Source organism: Haliotis rufescens, unplaced genomic scaffold, assembly GCF_023055435.1.
Source record: "Haliotis rufescens isolate VD_foot unplaced genomic scaffold, xgHalRufe1.0.p SCAF_5, whole genome shotgun sequence".
Lineage (NCBI taxonomy): Eukaryota > Metazoa > Mollusca > Gastropoda > Lepetellida > Haliotidae > Haliotis > Haliotis rufescens.
In genome coordinates, this window is record NW_025964223.1 from 21,898,481 (window position 1) to 21,915,574 (window position 17,094).

General features: G+C 41.7%; 1 long non-coding RNA gene across 2 annotated transcripts; it reads right to left on the reverse strand.

Moving 5' to 3' along the window:
* Positions 1-8,060: 8,060 nt before the first annotated feature.
* On the reverse strand, positions 8,061-9,475 carry LOC124113044. 2 transcript variants are annotated; one of them, XR_006857712.2, is made up of 3 exons: positions 9,313-9,475; positions 8,686-8,793; positions 8,061-8,191 (listed from the first exon to the last, which is right to left on the reverse strand). It is a non-coding gene; the product is annotated as an uncharacterized LOC124113044 (long non-coding RNA). The 2 variants fall into 2 exon arrangements; XR_006857715.1 differs by lacking the exon at positions 9,313-9,475 and adding an exon at positions 8,983-9,039.
* Positions 9,476-17,094: the final 7,619 nt, after the last annotated feature.

Genomic DNA, 17,094 nt, shown 5'->3' on the forward strand with positions numbered 1-17,094 from the left:
CAACAATCCACGATGGTTGTTGTTTATGGCATGGTTTTATCAATTACAGTTAAACCTAGTTAGTTCACACCCCGATAGACCGGACACCCCGCTTTCCGGACCGTTTACACGCATATGAAAGGTGCCAAGATGATTTGTTAGTCCGGGTATTTCATAATCTGGACGGCGGTCGGGTAGCCTAGTGGTAAAAGCGTTCGCTCGTCACGCCGTGATATTACTGGAATATTGCTAAAAGCGGCGTAAAACCATACTCACTCACTCATATTCTGAACCAATTCAGTGTGAAGGGTACCGCCCCGTATAGCGGGGTTTAACTTTAAATGCAATTGCGATTTGAATAATAATAATCATCATAATTATAGTCATAATAATAATAACGAGAAGGATAAGGCTAATAATAAGAAGTATGATAATAATAAAAATAACAATTAAAAATAAAATAATATGAATCAACTCTGTGACTGTATAACTCGTTTAAACATTATGAAGAAGTGTACCCTTCCTTGTGAGTTTCGCCTGTGTTCACGCAGAGTACATTTTGCTGTGCTATTGTACAAATGAAAGAACTGTACAACTACATTCTCGGATTGTTAACTTTGATGCTAATATGTAAGCCTAATGTACAAGTTTCATGTTTCTTTGGGGGGCACAGGTGGCCCAGTAGTCTCAGGCGCCGCGATTCGCTGTGCAGAGTTGCGTCCCTTGGGCACGCCTGAAACCTATGGGTGTGGGTTCGAATCCCGGTTCGCCCCGATTATGTTTCTAGGTTTGTCAGCACCATACCCTTGCTCGTGGGTTTCACCGAAGTGGTAAACGTCTGAGATCACTTCAGGCTTTCCTCCTGCATTAAGCTGACACGCCGCGATATGACTGGAATACTGTTAAAAGCGGCGTTAAACCCAACTCACTTATGTTTCATTGTGAACCGATAGTCAATTCTCTTTGAATTTACATCCATTTTCCAATATTGTTTATTTTATAACTGACTTTTAGCGGAGTGTGACGAATTGTTGCAGAATTGAGTAAATTCAATACTAAATCTTAGCAAACATTATTAATCTCCACGAAGCGAATGCCTTTTAACAATAATATAACAAACATGCTCTCTTAAGTTGATATGTATATATATTTAACAGCCAACCGATTCTTTCAACTAAAGATGCAACGGCTTCCGGAATAATAACTCATGTATAAATATCCGAATACGGACAGACACGTAGAAATGTCTTCAAGACTGCAAGCAGATGGAAACACACACGCACGCACGCACGCACGCACGCACGCACGCACGCACGCACGCACGCACGCACACACGCACACACACAAACACACACACACACACACACACATATAAAATAAAATTATGTATCAAACAAATTTCGATTGAAGACTGAGCACATTTCATAAAACTATCCCCCCAAAAATTCATAATCCCTAACTATTTTATATCCCGGCATCTGAAGTACAACATGTTATCACTGACGGCATCTAATACACTATCCTGAGTGACATCTATTACTGTAATAAACTTAGCATATTCACAATGTTACATCGACACAGCGACATTCCCATTGTACTCAACGTATAACGCTTCAGTAATGGACGTGTATTCACGCTATCTGCACATAACGTTATCACACAACTAGATTGTCACTCGTTTCCTTACATAACGCTGACCCCGACACGTAATGACTGACATGTAATGGAGTGTTGGTCAACACAATGTCACCTGGGGAGAGAACGAAGAGATTATCTCGCCCGATGTTGCATCACAAATAACGCCGCCGTCGGCTCTAATGCGTCGTACTGGAAAGGTCGAACGTCAATTTAAAGGTCATATCATCGAAACGGCGATTGCTATACACACAGTTGAACAAACGAATAGGAAATTGGCCACGCTTTAGAACAGTAGGTTCAGTGAAGGGGCAACTTTGTAAAGGAGAAGATTTAGTGAGAAGTCAATTTTTAATGCGTCAGATTCCTTTCACGTAAATGCTCATGGCGCTTGCATGTTTTACTTTTTTTAATGCAAATTGTGTCCTACCGGTAAAGCAGGACATGTTTACCCTTTTTCGCAAACACCTGGTATCATAGCTGTTTTTCAGCGATGCATTCACATATTTTTCACCATGCTTGCCGTAAAAGGTGAATATGCTTGTCGTAAAAGGCGACTAACGGGATCGGGTGGTCAGGCTCGCTGACTTGGTTGATGCATGTCATCGATCCCAATTGCGTGAATCGATGCTCATGATATCAATCGCTGGATTGTCAAGTCCAGACTCGATTATTTACAGACCGCCGTCATATAGCTGGAATATTGCTGAGTGCGGCGTTAAACAAAAAAACCAAAACCAACCAACCAACATATTTTTCACCACTGTTTTTCATTTTACCCCCAATGGAATGGTTTCGGCAGATAATCGAGACTGGTTGCTTTCTGATGTTGACGTTATATTTACATAAACACATGCTTATCATATTGTCGGAATCGTACAATGGATATTTCTTATGCTAATGAAGTGTAGCTTTTATGTAGCAAGGGGTGCTGGTCTAAGTAGAGTGTGTTAGCAATATTCCAGCAATATCACAGCGAGAACACCAGAAACAGGCTTCACACATTGTGCCCTTGTAGGGAATCGAAATCGGGCCTGCGGCGTGACGAACGAACGCTTTTACCACTAGACTACCCAACTGGCCAATCAAAGTAGAGTTAAATGAGACTGGATAGTGTTGTTTGAAAAGATGGGTTTCAGATGAGCTTGAAAGATGATGGTGATGGTGACAATATGTGGTCTGATGACAAGTTGGGACATAAAGATGCTACACACTATGTTAAAACGATTTATTACGAAGGGTGGTCGGGTAGCCTTGGTTCAATTCCCCACATGGGTACAATGTGTGAAGTCCATTTCCTGATGTCCCCCGCGGTGATATTGCAGAAAAATTGCTAAAAGCGGCGTGAAACCATGCTCACTCACTCACTCAATCTTAGACCAGATGTCTTGCAGCAGTTGTTCATTTTGAGAGCCGAGGCATGTGATTAATGTTATTGATAGGTTTGATAATAAATTTCAATAAGTTTTAATACTTTTTATACGTTTTAATCGTTTTATCTTGAAAAACAGTTTTTATTGTTAAAATAACAGAAACATTAGCGTCGAATGTCCGTTTTTTATATTATCTGTTCCTCAACATACAAAATATCAATAACCGAGAACAAGAAAATCACGGTCACTGTAAAATAGCGGAGTTTAAGTAGTTTTTCCAAACGCGTGGAAGAGATTGGGAAAATGGGTTAAAATCAACAAATGGTTTGGGTTTTTCAATCATAACTTCCCCTATCCCTAGACAAAAGACACAAGACTAGTACATTTCTAAAAATATTATTTTATTATCAGTTGATCCCATTTCCGCGTTACCATGCAGGAAATACTGAATGTTGATCAATTCAATCCTCATAAAGACTGATTTCAAATCCTTTTTGTTGTAAGCCGCCCATACGAAACAAACACACAGTTCAGGAAGTAGCTTTTGCACACAGGAATACCCTTTGACTAAAGTGAACGTGTGAGCGTGATTACGTCACTTTCTATTCGTGACTGACTGAAATTGATTCTGATAACAGAAACTAGTAAAATTGACAAGAAAGGTATGTCCTGGTTGAGGGGAAGAGTGGTCCTGTAATAGTTACGTGGGTGGCTGAAAAGTTCCCAACTACTAAGGTGAGGAGAGTTGAAATTGGGTTTAACGTCGCGTCCAAGATTATTACACTTATATAGCGACGTGCATGCATGTGTGTGCACATGTGTGTGTGTGGCTGCTTGTACTAGTCCGGACTGATGCCGATTTATAGTGCTAGCCCACTGAGATACCATGTCACAGTTTAACATGAATACCCCACTCAGACACAGTATACTGACTCCGAGCCGACCAGTCCTTGTTTTAGCCCATTAATGCCGAGCGCCAGACAGGGTAACAACAAGTACCATCTTTTAACGTCTTTTGGTACCGACTACTAAGGCTGTGTGGTGCACCCTTGACATTTACCATGTATAAAGTACAATACTTTCCATGCTAACAGGCTGCACCAGAAATGGGCTTCACACATCACATTGTACCAATGTGGGGAATCGACCAGGCCTTCGGCTTTACGAGCGTCTCTTTTAACCACTAGCCCACCACCCAAGAACTGATGACATCATCAGTATTTGGAAGACTTTTTACACCATCAGGAAGTTTCCTCTTCACACTTTGATATTAAATCATTGTTACAACCAGAAAAATATTTAAGCATATTACAAGATAAAACTCAATTGAGAGCTCTTTGTAAATTTAGAATATCTCTCCATAACTTCCTTGTCAATAAATATCGTAGAACCAAGGATAGTGATTTTAAAAATTGTACATGTTCTGACTGTACCAGCCAGGAGATTGAAGACGAGTTCCATGTTCTTTTTATTTGTAAAAAATATAAAACGTTGAGATTAAAGTTTCTACCTAATTTAGATTTTACACACAAAGACAATCAATTGATGATCAATTTGTTGAATTCGAACAATGAAATAGTTATCAAATCTTTAGCAATGTATTTGAAACATGTATTTAGACTCAGGTGAATATATTATACTAAGTTCAAGATCACGTTGATTTTTATGTATCTGTTAAAACTGAACTGTACTATGGGCCATATGGCCTTGCATACTGAATATACTGTCTGTCTGTCTGTCCTTCTACACCCGCAGGATCTAGGGCCCCGTTCCTCAAAGCGATCTTAGCACTAAGGTGATCGTAAGTCCCATACTTTAACATAGGCTTACGATCATCGTAGCGCTAAGATCGCTTTGAGGAACGGGGCCCAGGCACTCCAGTATCGTTGGTAAACTTATGTTTACCTCGGAGAGGATTACGTTGAAAAGTAATTGACTACCAACTCCACCAATGCAGTCCACCATTGTTAGGCTCAGAACTTGTCAGTCACCCATCGTATCTCAACTCATATCTAATTCAGGTACAACAACCTGGTGGTTGATATCATGTACTTTCATATAGGATGACACCGGGATGGTTTAAACATGACTTTAAAGCGACTGAATAGTGTTAGACCCTACACCATAAATTTCACCGTGATTCAATTTGAGAATATACAGACTGCAACGTTTCTAAAAATATCAGGAGCCATAATAAATGTGTCGAAACTTCAGTCAAATATCATGCATAAGCCTAAAAACAGGACAGAGGAGTATAAAGAATTATTTAGTAAGAAAAGACACGAATATTTAAAATCCTATAAAATGAATGTTAAAAAAGCACAAAGGAGAAAGGTTTACTCATGGGCGTGTGTGTAAGTTGTGTGTGTTTCTGAATGCTATAAGAGAAAGGTGCACACACACACACACGCACGCACGCACGCACGCACGCACACACATACACAGTGTATCCAAGGAACCTGAACCTGTGGAAAATCTAGACTTGCTTTAGTTAGGGCTATAGCATTACAGTAAGGCTGGGCGAAAGGAAACTAATATGGTTCATAGACTGTGAGACAGGCTATGTTACATCCATTTTTGTACATTGCATTACATTTTACCATCTAAACATGTTACGATGACCATTCAGTGACATGCTTTCTTTGGTTTATCGCATTAGAAGGATCAAAATAGTGTTAAACACGAACATTTCTGGTTAAATACATTTCGATTCAATCCAAATGCCAAAAAAGCAGTTTCTGATTGTTCAAAATATACTGCCGGGCCAAAAAAAGGTATACACCTGAAAAGTTGATTCGACCAAAAAAATGACAAACGTTATCAGATATCGCCTGAAATACCCGTATCAAATACATCCGCGGAATAAACATGTCTCGTTTGTTTCATGTTTAGCCAATATCAAACATGGATTTTACCCGGCAGTTTATACGATTAAATAGAAATTAACTCTATAAAAGCAGTTCATGCTAAAGCTCCTATGTTTTAAGAAGGTTTGGCATAGGAAGCAATAAAAGCTACAAATTTAACAGAATAAACTCCGCATTTTACTATTGAATTCAACTTTTACAATCTCATTACGAGCCGTGGTAACAAATTCAGGCGATACGGGGCCTTATGATCAATTAAGTAAGCCGTAAATAGTTTTAACATTTACATATATAGGTGTGTAATCCAGGGAGGGTCGGAAAGCACTCCACGGGCGTCATAAATATTTAACTTTATTGTCCAGTTGGGCGACTGCCATTTAATTCTCACGCCATAAACATCCACGGCTGACCCTGCGAGATAGACTCGCACAAGTCTCTGAGGCTACGATTTTAAGTTTAAATCATAGTTCCTACATTATAAAATAATAAGAACAAACTGACCCTAAAAAAGACTATCGTGTTAGATTGTCCGTTTATCCGGACTTGCCTATTATAAGGATAGAGTACGTATTCATCCATGTATTTATCATTATGTAAAGACTTGGAGCAAGGCTACCTGCGAGACTGCCACGTCGGCGGCTGTGGGAGGGTCTACGTTGGAGGTGCGGATGACCATTTGAGGAATGTTTTATATGCCTGCATGGGCGTCACATGCGTGAGAACTGAGGCCGTTCTCATAACAATGAGATTTCTTGTTTGGAAGTCAATACTAGATGTATATAGCTTTATATACTTTATAGAGCAAAATATAACCTTGAAACGAGATGGGACTTACGAATCACGTTACATTTAAAAGAATGATATTTTGTTATTTCTTATTGTTATTTCGCAAGTGTTTTAGTTTAACGACGCATATATTCAAGCTATTTGACAGCTCGCACATGTACGACTCTCTCCCAGACAAACCAGTGATTGATGACGATGTGAAACGTATAAGCCACACACAGTCAACAAGGGCAGTGTAGTCGCATCTCACGAGAAGCATAGGCCCCACGTGAAGATGTGGGTTAGTTTTCAGCAGCCCATGAGTGAGTGAGTGAGTAGGGTTTTACGCCGCTTTTAGCAATATTTCAGCAATATCACGGCGGGGGACACCAGAAATGGGCTTCACACATTGTACCCATGTCGGGAATCGAACCCGGGTCTTCGGCGTGACGAGCGAACGCTTTAACCAGTAGGCTACCCGACCGCCCCAGCAGCCCATGAGGTAAGAAGCGACTGAAGGCGTCGGGTGGTCAGGCTCGCTGACTTGGTTGATGCATGTCATCGTATACCAATTGCGTAGATCGATGCTCATGATGTCAATCACTAGATTGTCTGGTCCAGTCTCGATTATTTACAGACCGTCGTCATATAGTTGGAATAGTGCGGAACAATGATAACCCTACCCCATCGAATAACCGTTTCTTGTTTGTTTAATGCTTAGCAATCATCTTACATGGGTGATCATATGTGTACCTTTTCTTATGACCGGAAGTGTAGTTTAATACATATGAGGCATAACTACTGTCTGGTTTATCCGAGACTCCAAAAACATTTTTACATGTTTCTTTCATGTTCCAATACCAAAAAACTGAAGCCATGCACAGATAAATATAGATATAACTTTACGCGAAGTCATTCAGAGAGACAGCAATACTTGCAATGCAATGTCATTGTAAATAAAAGCTGCACATGGACATCACGAGACAGACATTCGACAATATACAGTAAACTACGGTTATAACGAACTCAAAGGGACTACTAATTTTAGTTCGTTATAACCGTAGTTCGTTATAAGCACATATACAGCATAACTACAGCAAGTCGTCGGGACCAAAAAAGTAAGTTCGTTATATCCGTCAGTTCGTTATAACCGTAGTTTACTGTAATAATATGAGCTGTCTTAACCCAAGAATTACATTAAGACGATTGAAACCTCGAATGTAACACGTACATTGCGACTGGTTTGTCCGCCAGGATGTATTGGCGAAGTGATGATCCATGGTAAATAGTTTGTGTGTTCCATGTGTTTGGCAGTGACAGTGTTAGGACACGTCCGTACTGACTTGATCTCTGACACGCACGACACGCGTTACGCCCGCCGCCTCCATCCACTATTGGGGTCTTGGCTGCAATTGCAGGAACAATGCCAAAAACACGTATGTGGAATTTTAATTATAAAATGGGTAACAAAACTAGTTCTGTTACAAATGCAGTGACGAAAATAAGACAGTTCGATCTTCGTTCCAACCTCCATCTAGGTCCGTTTTTCCATATCCCTCATATACAATACTTCTGAAATAAATTGCCAGGCAAAAGAAAATATACATTTGAAAATTGGATTTGACCAAAACTTTACAAACGTTATCAAAACCTTATTAGGTTTACCATAATTCAATCTCATTAAAATCAGACCTCAGTTCTCGCTACCGCTAAACAAAACAAAGATCTTATTTTAATGAGATTGACTATAATTCCGCATGCCCCGATGTGCTTTAAATTGCATCTGAAATATATATATTATATGGGGAAATATATGTGAACCATTACGCAACGAGTTGACATTTGTTTTAGGTATGCCCGTTTGCGCTAAGGCGGAGCCCGGTCGCAAAAAGACCGGAGGGGCACGAGTCGCTATTCGGGTTGTCCCGGAATAACACGAGTTGGTCACGAATGTTGGACTCCCCAACGCGCCGACTGCTTATGAGTCGCTACTGTATATTCTCATGTATACCGAAACATTCACCTACATACCACTCAAACCTCTCGGTCACTCAACAGATACCTACATAACTGGCAGATAACGACTTTATCACGCCATCCCGCTACGCAAACACTCCAGTCTCGTCTGGTCGCATGGGAGATAACGAGACTTGCCATTCATCTCGACCTTGCTGCTGAAAGCGTGATGATAAAAACGGAGCCCAACATTGATAATTGGTAGGTCGAATGCCAAGTCCCTGCTAATCCTCATGGATTTTACCCGCAACGCTCCTAAGCCATATAGATAGGCCTCTAAGGCACACAAGTGAACCAGAGAGTATCACGGATAGGGTTAGAGAGTAGGATGTCGTAGAGCACTAGACCTGGCTGGGTCGGAGAGTAGAGACAATGTTGAAAGCGGTGTCTTGATTAGAGACTTGGTTCCTGTCTACTAACTTGTATCAAGGGAACACGTATTTCAACACGTGACCAGGGCAAAGGGGATAAGATATGGGATCAAATCAAACGCTGGTTGATCGCCGTTTGACGTCATAAGGACATCAACACCTCGTTATGATCAAACAAAACTTTTGATTTAGGACCTGTATATATATTCACGTCTAAACTAGGTTACGTGTTATGGTATTAAAGTTTGAAGAACGTAAGATCTGACGTTAGTTTTTTTTTTATTGGAAACAAAAACAATAACTTACGGAGTAGATTAGCTGACGACATCGTGATCCCGATGACTTCCGGTGTTGTGTCAAGACAGGGTGTATATTTTGGTGTACTCCCTTGTCAAGATAACTCACTGTACACGCCTTCCCGAACACGTAAACACAAATGCTCTCATGCCAATGCCACTAGGTACCTTGTTCTGCGCCCTGATCCCAGCTTTCTCATTCCCAAAGACATGACAATCATGTGCCAGTGTTAGTGAGTGAGTTGGGTTTTAACGCCGCTTTTAACAGTATTACAGTTATATCGCGGTGTGTCAGCTTAATGTTGGAGGAAAGTGATGCAGGTCTCAGACGTTTACCACTTCGGTGAAACCCACGAGCACGGGTATGGTGCTGACAAACATAGAAATATAATCGGGGAGAACCGGGATTCGAACCCACAATCATAGGTTTCTGGCATGCCAAAGGGACGCAACTCTGCACAGCGATTTGCGGCGCCTTAGACGACTGGGCCACCCGTGCCCCCCTGTGCCAGTGTTAACTGCAGCTCATCCTTCCCGAAACATGCATAGAAATTAATATCTGGTTGTTGTGGGTTTTTGTGGGTTTTAACGCCACACTCAACAATATTCCAGCTGTATGACCGTGGTCTGTAAATAATCTAGTCTTATCGAGTCTGGACCAGACAATCCAGAGATTGACATCATGAGCATCGATCCACGCAATTGGTATGCGTTGACATGCATCAATGAAGTCAGCGAGACTGACCACCCGATCCGGTTAGTCGCCCCTTACGACAAGCATAGTCGCATGGGATGCTGAAGACCTATTCTGCCCCGGATCTTCACGGGTCTGGTGGTTTACCCCCTATTTGATACCAATATATATTTAACATGTTTTATTTTATTTTATAATTTATGGTTACAAAACATAGGGTTGCAACATCTTCATTATACAATAGTGTATATTATTAGTAACATTACGATTGTCCATAATGTGGAAGACGTATGTATTGTTCCCAACAACCCATGCTTGTCGTACGAGGCGACTAAATGAATCGGGTGATCAGTCTCGGTGACTTGGTTGATTGCATGCCATCGTTTTTCTTATTGCGTAGATCGATGCTCATGATGTCAAGCATTGCTGAGTGCGGCGTTAAAGAACAAACAAACAGAAAAAGATTTACATCTGTACTTGGTAGTGAAAGTAAGTAGAAATTTCAACTTGTGCATGTAAACAACACAAATGTTTAGGCATATTTGAATTTTCAACTTTATTTTGTTTGAATATTCAGTAAATGACGCAGATCTGTAGAAAACCTTTGGGGTTCGCTTCATCCCTGTTTAACGCCAGCACGCGTCAAATGACGTAACACAAACAAAGAAACTTGTGTTTTCAAACACAACGTGAGAAAAGAGCATGATCACTTGTTACTTCTGCCCATAGCCTACATCCTCGGTGATCCAGGGAATTATATATCCATCCTGGTATGATAAATGTTTCATAATAGAAGGAAAATATCATGCGCGGCACAATCGAGGATGTTAGTTACAGTGAAATCAAAAATCAAAATATACAAATACACGTCTGGGGGAGGAGGAGGACGTGATGGACATAGAATGTCTCACTTTTGATTTCCTTGTCGCTTCACGTTAACATCGGACTATGTCATACGGCAGATTCAACTGTCTAACGGGTTCGTCACTGGCCTAAATGAGTGAATCCATGGGTCGGGCGTACGAGCCTAGTGTTATCAGTAGCTGGTGGGAAGATGTGGCACAGCCGTGTAAGAGTTGCGTCCATTGGGCACGCCAGGAACCTATGATTGTGGGTCCAAACCCTGGTGCGCCCCGGGTTTGTCAGCATCATATCCGTGCTAATGGGTTTCACCAAAGTGGTAAACGTCTGATACCTACATCACTTCGGGCTTTTCTCCCTTTTCAGGTGAGGTGAAATGGGTTTTAACGTCGGGTTAAAGATTATTGTACTTATAGAGGCGAGCATGCAAGTGTGTGTGTGGCTGCTTGTACTAGTCCGGACTAATGCCGATTTTATAGTGCTAGCCCACTGAGATACCATGTCGCAGTTTAACATGAATACCCCACTCGGACACAGTATACTGTATCCGAGCCGACCAGTCCTTGTTTTAGCCCCTTAATGCCGAGCGCCAGACAGGGTTACAACAACTACCACCTTTTAACGTCTTTTGGTATGACACGGCCGGGGATCTAACCACTTACCTTCCGCTCTCCGGGCGGACGCTCCAACAATAGACCAACGAGGCGCCCCCTCCCACAATAATATCAGACGCCGTGATATAACTGGAATACTGTTTAAAGCGGTGTTAAAATCACCTCACTCACTCACTCACTCACTATCAATAGCTGAGAAAGTAGTAGTAGTAGAAGTAGTAGTAGCAACAGCAGCAGTGTAGGCAGTGGTAGTGGCAGTAGTAGTAGTAGTAGTTGTAGTAGTAGCAACAGCAGCAGTATCTGAATCTGTAACAGAATCTGTGCCGCAAACGCAACCACTTCCAAAGACCAGCCTAAACCGGTCATAGTAATCAAAACAAAGAATGGGATTCACACATCTCTAGCGGGGATTCGAACGTTCGAACGCCGGCAATAAATGTTGCATGGCTACATTGATAGATTCTTTACATAAATAAATTGATCCTAAATCAGTCATGGATATTGTTTTTTCGTTAGCCTATTCCTACAACTAGCAGGCAGTAATTGTTACATTTAAAGGTCACGAGATTTTGCGGGTTTTAAACCCACACTTATGATCCGGCACTGAACGCACCCAGTCCGTGACAATACGTCCGTGTACTCGACTATATGTATCCTGTATGTTACCTCCAAATAGGATATCCTACCTAACAGGTGATTCCGTGATGTCAACCCTACCTGTTATCAGTAATATGAATATATAACACTTGTAACATACGGCCACACAACAGGAACCATGGGCGGAAACACACCTCGTACAAGGCTATCTATTAGCATACAAACCGGTACTAACGTAACTCGCAGCACAGTGTAGAGACTAGTCTGTCTTACAGACCATGATACAAATATATCAAATACAGCCCATGCAAGTCTATAATCTTTGGCAAATCTAGATTATTGCAGTATCTGAAAATGAAGAGTCTCTGGGCTCTTTTTTATTATATTTTTAGTAAGATAATTTAACAACTGTTTTTTTCTTTACGATATGTTCATTTTAGATACTAGATGTTAGTTTATGTAGAGACATTTATCTCTCTAACAGGAGCGACACATTAGTACCGAATAATTTATATGTCATTTAAAGAGTTTAAGGAATGTACATGCCCTAAAATACATTGATGCAAATTTCAGTACATGGAGGTATACGTTTTAATGTTTTGCTGATTACCATGTGTGAATCCGATATTGTCTCTGCGTATTTGGAAACTCTTTAAATGGTGGATTGGTATTCATTGTAAGATTGGAATTGGTAATGTGTATTTTAATTGATTTCAATACTGTCCGCGTTTATGGCGATATGAACGTAGAACTGTGAGCACTGTGTGCATAGTGTGCTCACCTGTTTTACCCTCACAAACGGAAAATAACATTGAAGTCAAGATTAATAACTTCACAGACTGCTTATTTTATCATTAAAAAGTGTAGTCAGTCATATGAAATTAATTAGATCATTCAGCGCAGTAACGAAACGCATTCTTCGAAAGTAGTCCGCTAGTGGGCGTGGCCTAATTTGTGTAGGCTTTTGGAAAACATAAACAAAAAAACATTTGCTTAGTTATCCAATCAAATGCCAACGAATCACTTGCAATGTATTTATTTCGACTTGAATCAAAAAACGTCTTAGCTTGGCCTTCCATTTTAACTGTGTCAGTCAGCTCTTCTCCAATCTGTATCCGGGCATCCGGGCATCCGGCATACCGGGGCGCACGTGCATCACCTTCTGCAGCTGTACCGATACTCATATCTATCTCATTGACTTCATCATCCTCTTTCATATTCCGGTCACAAGTGATAACAGTGGCGTTATCTTTAACCGTTAGATGAACAGACACAATCAAATTGAACGTTAATCATGAATTGTTAGAGAGAAATAGAGTCAAACAAAACCCAATACGCATTTGGGTCAAGGGCGGACCCAGCTCTCTTAACCCCTCTCTGGATCAGCCTTTAAGGGTGTTTGAACGAGAGGGCTGGCAATCGGCTGCAGCCTAGCCCCCTTAACTATAGACACAATGTTTACTTGCTTATGTTTTGTTTACGTGTTGTTTAACGCCGCACTCAGCAATATTCCAGCTATAGGACGACGGTCTGCAAATAATCGAGTCTGGACCGGACAGTCCAGTGATTGACATCATGAGCATCGATCTACGCGATTGGGATAAGTTGGCATGTATCAACCAAGTCAGCGAGCCTGACCTCCCGATCCCGCTAGTCGCATCTTACGACAAGCATAGGTTGTTGAAGATCAATTCTAACATGGATCTTTAAGGTATCTTGCTTATGAAGTACGAATGAGCCAAATGGGGATTTGATGGACAAAAAGACTGCAGTAAATACAGTACTAGACATGATCCCCGATTGCCACGGGATATATAACATGTTACATCCTCGATAAACAAGGGTATTATATCCATTCTGTGAGGATGAATACCCTGGACCCATTCGTTACAATAGCGTCGTTTTGAACCATATTTAAAGACGAGTCACCAAAGACACTCTTCAAAAAAGGAAACGCACAGGTGTAATTATAATAAATTTTTAAAAAATCTACCTGTACGTTTCTTTTTTGAAGAGTGTATAGTCGTCCAATCAGATTATACTCAGGAACGAGAGAAATCCAGTGCTCGAGAAATTGAGATGGCGACGTCACTTCCGAAACGAAACCCTTGTGGCGAATGCGTCCAGGTCACTCCAGGGTATTTACCCTAATAGAATGGCGATTACTATCCTGGATAAACGAGGAAGTGTGCGTTTTGCTGCAGCTTTACGGTATCGTAGTTGTAGCGTGAAGTGATTCCAGTTCTTAAAAATTGACTTACGATAGAAGTAGATCTAAGATCGTTTTGTGGAACGGACAGGTGAACTGAAATTGCAGCCACGATTTCAATGTTCAGCCTCAATCTACCCACATGTAGGCTGCACACAACATTGGTCGAGTAGGGAGAACGTACTCAGCCTGTTCGTAAATTGCACAGTGTGGTTTGTTAGGTCTGGTTTGAAGAGCGTGACGTGGAATATTCAAGGGCTGTGTCATTTAATACGGAATCACGTATATTGTTCCTCGTTGCCGTAAACCAGCCTATCTTTTCGACTTCATCGTATTACAAGTCACGTGCATAGTTGGAGGATGGAGAAAACCCAACATTGTTTTTTCTTTTCATTTTTTTTCATTGTTTATAACCAGAAGTACGCAAATCAGGCTTCCGCCCAGGGTAGTGATACAGGGTTTTTTTACAATATGTTACGTTTCATCTCGCTCTGCCAACTTTTCTTTTTCATTCCCTTGGACTCTAAACCATACGATCTTCGAGGAAGTCTCTGCTCAGTAAATAAACCACACGATTATCTCCCCTTAAAATAATGACGTCACCTTCCTGTGACCTGCACAACCAAGAAACATGCTTTTGTATCGTTAGCCAAAAATATATGAATCCATAGGTCGGGCGTACGAGCCTAGTGTTATCAGTAGCTGGTGGGAAGATGTGGCACAGTCGTGTAAGAGTTGCGTCCATTGGGCACGCCAGGAACCTATGATTTTGGGTCCGAATCCCGGTTCGCCCCGGGTTTGTCAGCATCATATCCGTGCTAATGGGTTTCACCAAAGTGGTAAACGTCTGATACCTACATCACTTCGGGCTTTCCTCCTACGCCAGGTGAGGTGAAATGGGTTTTAACGTCGGGTTAAAGATAATTGTACTTATAGCGACGAGCATGCAAGTGTGTGTGTGTGGCTGCTTGTACTAGTCCGGACTAATGCCGATTTTATAGTGCTAGCCCACTGAGATACCATGTCACAGTTTAACATGAATACCCCACTCGGACACAGTATACTGTCTCCGAGCCGACCAGTCCTTGTTTTAGCCCCTTAATGCCGAGCGCCAGACAGAGTAACAACAAGTACCATCTTTTAACGTCTTTTAACGCGGCCGGGGAACGAACCCCAGACCTGCTCTCCGGGCGGACGCTCTACCACTAGACCACGGAGGCGGTCGTATAGGTTTATGTCAATTTTGGGTATAGGTACAGGTCCAGACTTGATAATATTAGCCCTCGGTGAAGCAACCGGAATCTAATGAATTTCATAAGAAACTCATTATACACAGTCGAATTCTCTCCCGGAGGGCGAAGGGAGGACAATGCCTATGTGTTTATAATTCAGTACAGATTCAAGCGGTGAAACTGAGGCAGTGGCACGCTATAATTATTTAATTTGCTTTAATTAACTATTTGTAAGATACACATAACAACTTTTGAATAAGCAGTGAACCAAGGTGGCGTATGTTTGTCTGTTGTTTAATGCAAAACTTAGAAGTATTCTAGCCATACGGGGGAGGCGGTCGGGTAGCCTAGTGGTTAAAGCGTTCGCTCGTCACGCCGAAGACCCGGGTTCGATTCCCGACATGGGTGCAATGTGTGAAGCCCATTTCTGGTGTCCCCCGCCGTGATATTGCTGGAATTTTGCTAAAAGCGGCGTAAAACCCAACTCACTGTAAATCTGTGAATCTGTAAATAATCAAGACGGATCAGGCAAACTAGTGATTGATACAATGAGCAATGATCAACGCCGTCAGCGTACGATGACTCACGATCAACCAAGCTACCTAGCCTGACCACACAATCCACGAATTAGACTCGCAGACACACAGGTTGCTGTGGATCAATCTAACCCGGAATAGCCACCAAGGTCAAACGACTTTAATCAAACCTATATTGCAAGGACTGCCAATTTGCTCGAGCCTAGAGTCCCTTTAAAGTATGTCCCCCCCTGTTATCATGTGTACGGCATGAAGGCATATCGTGCAGGCATGGTTGTCCTAGATGTGTGTAATCCCCTTTAAGTCCGCTGATACTGATAACGTACTGTTCTACTGTCATCGAAGCTTTCATTCCGGGTCACAGCCGATACAATAAGTCGGGGCTTCCATTAGCATTGAAAACACAGGCAGCGGATATTGTCACATTGGATAACGTATCGGTGTCATTGATAGGGGGCTTTATTTCTTTGTAAGTCATGCAATCCTTACCCTCTAGTTTTAGAGAGGGACTGAATGCAAGGTGTAGAGACACTCAAACGAAACATACAACTCAAGGCCGAACTAGGACCATCTCTTTGTTGTTTGTTTGTTTATTGTTTAACGCCGATCTCAGCAATCTTTTAGCTATATGGCGTATGTGTGTAAATAATCGAGTCTGGACCTGGCAATCCAGTGACTGACATCACGAGCATCGATCTACGCAACTGGGATCCGATGACATGTATCTACCAAGTCAGCGAGCCTGACCACCCGATCCCGTTAAGGTTAATCGCCTCTTACGACAAGCATGGGTTCTAAATACCTATTCTAACCCGGATCTTAACGGGCCTGGACCATCCTAGACTAACACTTAGTCATTTCTTTAAAATAGTCTTTTCTTCGAAAGAACCTTTCATCCTCTGCTGATTTATAGATTGCCCAGGCTTTAAGTAAAGACAAATACCTAAAATATATAAATTCCCCAGTCAGGGCGCAGGACTTGGACCGTCCCTACAGGACATCCTTACCCTCGCGTTGTTTTAGGGAGGGCCTGAATTCAGGGGTGTAGA